This window comes from Sorex fumeus, unplaced genomic scaffold (genome assembly GCF_029834395.1).
Source record: "Sorex fumeus unplaced genomic scaffold, SorFum_2.1 ptg000010l, whole genome shotgun sequence".
NCBI classification, from domain to species: Eukaryota; Metazoa; Chordata; class Mammalia; order Eulipotyphla; family Soricidae; genus Sorex; species Sorex fumeus.
The window spans coordinates 30435012-30441432 of NW_026606067.1; the positions used below are offsets into that span (position 1 = coordinate 30435012).

Below are 6421 nucleotides of genomic sequence, written 5' to 3' on the forward strand. Positions count from 1 at the left end.
CTATGTCTGTACTTTATTACAGTGAATGCTGCTTTCAAAAAAACAGCAAAACAGTATAGGGTCTCCAAACGGCTGTTACACAAATTATGCTGTAACCGAAAATGATTCTTTGTCACATATGAAGAGTGAACTTTGCTGATTTTAGGGACCTCCATAAAATAAACATCATTCTGCAATTTATGTTAAACTTCTGACAACTCCTTTAGCTAAGGATGCATGTTTTATAACTTTCTGTAGTTTAGTACCTAGCTGAATGCTGTATGTGAATACACTAATTCATTCGATCATGTATTCATCTGTTCAGCAAATTATTTGTTGAACATTGGTTTTGTATCAAATACTGTGTAAGTAGTAAGACAGAGCACTTGACAAATAATATAAGCTTATAGTCTACAGGAGTATCAAGTAAGGAGAGAAATAATTAAGGTTTCAGGTCAGGAAGATAGGACAGCAGGTAGGGTGCTTGCCTTGCACAGGGCAAAACTAAGTTCAGTCCCTGGCACCACAAGCAGCTCCTTGAGTGCTGCCTTAAATGATTCCTGAGCACACTTGAGTGTGGCCCACTTCCTATCCCACCAAAACAAACAAAAAGAACCAAGTTCCTACTGTGATCGAACTACAAAGCAGTACAGAGTATGGTAATGATACTGGACTAACTTTCTTAGTTTTGAAAAAGAAAGGGCCAAAGATGGTCAGGAAAGGTTCCCAGTAGAAATATCTACACTGAAACTTGAAAACAGTATGGGCACTGGCCAGATTGGAAAGGGGAGGAGGAGTATACCAGACAGGGAAACTGAACACCAAATCAAAGGCCAACTCCTCAGAAAGTTTATGTTATCTAGTAACTAAAAGGCACTTTAATGAGCAGGGTTAGAGGGAAGGAAAGAGGACCAGATAGGATTAAAATAATTAGTTGCTGACATTAGACAAAAGGACACTATAGTTCTTAAATATGTAAGTCATTTTTTTTCATGTAAAATAACCTAAGGAAGTTACTATTCCACAATACTAGAGAGCTGCAGTCAGAAAAGGTCAATTACGCTGCGCTCCTTTAGTTACTCTATGCATGAGCCTTCATTTCATTATCCCGATCACCTCTTCATTGTCTTTGTAAGCGGGCATAAAACAGTAATACACAGTCCTGCATGTGACTAAAAGAGAATAAACCAAAGAAATGAAGAGAAATTAGGGGTGGAATCAAAAACTGAGGTCCCAAAATAACAAATGCTGACAGGCAAATCAGATTCACTTCAGATATTGCCAAGTTTCCCTAACTTTTAGTTTACAAAGTCCCATCTACAACCTCACGCTAAAAAGTTGGAATTCCTATCACACCCCAACAAAAGGCAAATGCCTACACAGTCATCTAGAAAAAAAAATATATTTACTACCACTGACTCAGGCTCAGTTTATGATCAACTTAAGCTACTACACCCTTCTAATACAGCAATAAAGTCAGTCATTTCCACATAATTTTCGAATTGTTGGCTTGGTTTCCTTCCTAGCACACTCCATTAACCAGGTGCTACATTGATCCTGATTTTATTTCTTGGGTACTGGTCTTCAATCTTAGAAGACAGATTAATTTTGACAAGCCCTTAATCGTAGGGAAATCTAATACCTGCGATCCGATAAGGTGTTTTTTTTAATTCAAAAGTTAAAACCAAAATGGACAGGAGGGATGGCTCAACAGGCTGCAGCAAGCACACTCAGGCATGCAAGAGTGCCACTTTGGATTCCTGTCACAGCAGGGCTCCCCAAGCACTCAGCCTGAGCAACCCCTTCGCACCCCAAAACAAAACAAAAAAGTCAAACAAGCTGATGGTATTAATTGCAGAGGGAACTAAAAAGGCAGCCTATTTCAACTGTCACCTGACCCAAAACCATGACCTTATGCAAGGTTTTAGTTAATTACCTATGGTACAGAGTAAGACTAGATGGAACACACTACTTTATGGTCTCTATAAAATATAAACAAACTTAATTCTTCCATTATTTAGGTAAAAGCAGGAGTTAACCACCATGTGATGTAAAGAAGCCTGAGGTACTGACACATAGAAATGAAAGTAAAACCAAAGAAAAAAAGGTTACCCCCTAAAATCAAAGTATCTTCGCGTATAGTCATGAGAACAATCAACTCTCCAGTTTGATTTTTAAACGTGTAAAAAAAAAAAGTTTCGTCAAGGAACTCCAATCTCACTGTTCAGGTTTTCAACATATGAGCCAAGGCAGCTGTATGGCAATAAAGGACACTGTAATCCTAAGAACGGGAAACTGCTGACATTCTCAGACCCCGTTTTCCTCATCTGAAAATGGTAGCGGTGTCCCATGGAACATTCCCCCAATAAAAAGGGGGAAACATGCAACACTGAAACGGAACCTTAAAATTTCCCAAAGGGCATGAAGTGGCAACTCCCGCCACCCAGTTGGGCGAATGCACGCCCCAACTCCGAGCTACTGGTTCGGAGCGGGACACTGCACGGAGCGAGGAGCTCGCCGGGCTCCTCGAGCGTGACCTTGGGCTCCTCATCCCGCCCCCCCCCCCCCCCCCCCCGCTTCCTCCTCAGCATCCCCGACGGGGACGTTCTCGGAGGACAGTGGCAGGGGCAGCGGCAAAGGTGACGTTTCCGTGGCGAGCCCACGGCCCCCTCCGCGGAGGGGCCCCGGCAGGAAACGCACCCGGAGCCGGTGCGGATCCCGCCCCCCGGAGCCCCCCTCGGAGGCCGTGCGGTGCCCGCGCCGACCCCGGGCGCCACCTCCCCCTGCGACCGCGGGAGACGCAGCCCGGTCCCGCCCCAGCCGCACCTCGGGGCGCCCCCGCCCTCCGCGACCTCGCCCTCCCGGGCCCCCGGCTACCCGGGCCGCCGCGGCCGGCCGCACTCGCACCCGCCGGGCGCGCTCGCGCGGGGGCCGCCGCCGCCGCCGCCGCCGAGGGCCCCGCTCCGAGCCCGTCCGGAACTGCTGCCAGGAGCGAGCCCGCGGGGCGCAGCCCGGCCCCGCGGGGACCCCGGACCGCCTCCGCTCGGGGCGGGGCCCGGAGGCTGGGAGAGGACCCCCGTACCTGCCCGGCAACTGAGCACTGACTTCACTTCCCACCTTTGGGGTCCTCTTCAACTACCGGATCAATTCACTCCGGCGACGCCGGAAGGACCCGAGAGGAACCAGGCGTTGTCCGGAATCCTGCCCGGCCGGAGCCGCGCAAGGGCCTATGGGGACTCGTAGTCCGAGGCGCCGTCGGCCTCCGCGGTTCTCGCGGAGGCGGAGACTACATTTCCCAGCAGGCCGCGGGGCAGAGCCCGGCGCCCCGGGTGGGGACGCGTCCAGCCAATCGGGGCAGAGTTTCCTGGCTGGACGGGCGGAGGTGAGCTGCCGGGAGCGGGGGCTCGAGCGCGGAGGAAGGGCGGGGTCCGCTCACCTGCGCCAATCAGGGCGCCGGCTCGGCTGCCCCGGCGCGCGATCACCTGGGAGGGGGGACGGGAAGGCGGGGGCGAGAAAGGGGGCGGCCGGGAGTGGAAACTCGGGCGCCCGGAGTGCGAACTAGGCTCCGGCCGCGGGGAGCACTCAGGTGTTCAGAGAGGGCGCCGATGTAGGAACGGAGCGTGCTCGGAGAAGGAGCTTCCTGTGAACGCGCTGGCGGCCAGACCGCGGGAGGGGACCGACTGGGCTCCCTTTGCTTGCGGCAGTGCGTGTGTGGGGTCACGGGACGAGGGCCGGCGGGGGTCCTCGCGAAGGGAAGACGGGGAGCAGCTGCAGAAGTAGGAGGAGGAGTGGCGGCCGGGGGGCGGAGCCGCGGCCAGGGAGGCGGGCCTCGGGGGCGGAGCCGCGGTTGGGGGCGGGGCCTCGGCCGGGGAGGCGGGGCTGGGCTCGGCGCTGGCGGAGGCCCCGCCCCGGCCGAGCTTCCCGGGAGAGCAGCGGGAGCCGCGCGGGCAGAGTCCGCCGAGCCCCAGCCGCAGCCTCGCCCGGGCGCTGTGAGCGGGAGGTAAGCGCGGGCGCTCGCCGGGCACCTGCATGCCCGCGGGGAGCGCTGCCACTCGGATCCTTAGCCAGGGACAGCCAGAGGGTCGCCGCCCGGGTAGGGAGCGCTGGCAAACGCTGCTAGGTGAGCGATGAGCATGTTCGGACCTCCGGGAGGACGCAAAGCGGCTGGGCGGCGGGAAGGGCGCGGCTGCTGCTGCTGCTGCCGCTGCTGCTGCTGCTGCTCCTGCCGCTGCTGCTGCTGCTGCTGCTGCTGGCTTGAGTTGTGACATTCAGCGGTTCGGTTCGGGAGAGAGCTTGGAAGGGAAGGAGCCCGGGCCGGTTGAGGACGCGGTGGGTGATTAGCTGGGGAGGTGGCGTCGCGGAGAATCGAATGCAAATTTGTCATTGATAACAGAATTTCTTCACAACTCTGCGAAATAACTTTGCATTGCTCTTGAGTATTTAACGTTGCTTAATTCGGTCGTGCTGCTGCTGACCCGCTTTTCGGGGTGCTGGTGGTGCCGCCGCAGGTTCCTAGGATTGGAATCTGTTATGCAGGCGAGAATAAGCAAGAAACCTGAGCCTCCCAGCAGACTTAACTTTTGCCAGCAATGGTGTAAAAAAAAAAAATGTTTTAATCGGTGGATTCTTAGCTGTCATTCCAGTGACTCTAGAATTGTGAAACAAAGACGCGAACTCCGCTTTCGGTGCGAACATATGGTGTGTACCTCGTCGCCCATCCTTGTTCTCTCGTTTCTGTCCGGTGATGCACGTTTTTAAAAACAAGTACGCAAAAAGCTGTCTGTCGGTCTTTCCTCTCTTTTTCTGACTACGTGCTAACTAGCCACACGGTAGTTATGTGTTATGGGGGGATCAGGCTTAAAAACACATATAATAGTATCGTAATAGTAATCGTAAAAATGATACTTTATTCCCTGGGTTAACCGTGTGTGATCTCTTTGAATGTAATTAAATGGGGATGAAAATATGTTTTGATGCTTAGTATGGAAAAAAGTCGTACCTGCCTTTGTGTGACTATGACAAATGATTGCATTTTTTTTTCAGAAGTATGTGAAAAGCTGTTTGTTTAGTTCATGTTCCTTTTTGTTACAGATGTTTCCCGGATTGCATGGCTTTCAATCATAGTAGCATATTGCAGCACATTTTGCTCCGAAACCTTTCTTGTGACTGTTGAATATTTAAGTTTTCAGTGTATCTGAATTTTTCTGGATTTTTTTAAATTTTTAAAATAGGGCCAATAAAGTGGAGCAACCGCCTTCTGTTTTCATTTTTTCAAACTGCCTTGATTTACTTTTGATTTTTGGATTTTATTTCTGTAATGATCACAAAAAAATACTATATAAAGAAATGGATGGAAGAAATTTTCTTTCAGCTTGAAGTTCAGTCCTAGGGATAAGCCTGGCTTATCAATATTTATATCTCCTCTTCCAGTGTAACACTTCTTCCTACGCTCACACACCAAATACATGTATCATATGTTTTTTATATATATACTACGTATGTATATGTTGTGTGTATATATGTATGTATATAAACGTATGTGCATATATGTATTTAATTTATAGTGTATATGTTATATATACACATCTCGGATCTTAGAAAAACAGCTGCCTTTTTATTGTCCCCAAGCAGATCAGGTAAGTATTAGAAACTGCACAGAGCATAGAAGGGGAAAAAGTAATAGTAACCACTAAACTTAACCGTGGTAAGGATCCTATTTCCTTTGCTCCATCCCTGGTGAGTCTATTAATTCACATAGGTGATATGACCTTGTGAATATGATGTAGGGGAGAAAATAAGTACTAATATTTAATGAAACTTGAAAAAACATTTTTTTTTTTTTGGTGGGGAGATCTTTGTTATTTGTATATAAGTGGATTGCCCTGAATCATAGTCTTAGATGGTCTCTCAGAATCTAATACTGGAATTAAAAATGTTGCTGTCACTGAAGTAATTCTCCCAGGTAATAATAATAATAATAATAATAATAATGTAATTAAGTTATTTGAGAGTCTGTACTAAAAGAGCTTTTGAAAGAGTACGGTTGGGAATAATCAGTATATAATCAAGTAAATGAGATAAAGAAGAAATACTGCAATAGTTGAAATTCAGATATACTTTAAATTTCAATTATATGTATGTAGGTCATATACTCTAAGGTGTCTTATAAATAATCTTAATTATGAATGAGTTTTTTGGCATCGAAGCGCTGAATTTTCCCCTGTTTCTAAGATGCTTTTGCTGCTGCTTTTTTTTTAGAAAAACCACGTCAGTGAAAGAAATTGGGTGTCTGTATTAGTTGAGAAGACTGTGTCTTTATGACCAGTAAAATTATTAGCAATGTATGGTACTGAGGAATCCATTACCCTGAACTCCTGTTACATTTTTAAATTGGTGTTTACGTTATACCTTAGGTAATCTGTTGATTTCTCGACTGTATGTT

General features: G+C 48.4%; 1 protein-coding gene across 5 annotated transcripts in view; it reads right to left on the reverse strand.

Moving 5' to 3' along the window:
• The window catches only part of PDCD10 (programmed cell death 10), a 50574-nt gene extending 47365 nt beyond the window's left edge, over positions 1-3209 (reverse strand). Inside the window, exon 1 of one of the 5 annotated variants that reach the window (XM_056110641.1) lies at positions 3062-3209. The gene's annotated coding sequence lies outside the window, so the exon portion shown is untranslated. The remainder of the gene's footprint in view (positions 1-3061) is intronic. The other 4 variants (XM_056110642.1, XM_056110644.1, XM_056110643.1 and 1 more) reach the window with 4 other exon arrangements.
• Between the last annotated feature and the right edge of the window lie 3212 nt (positions 3210-6421).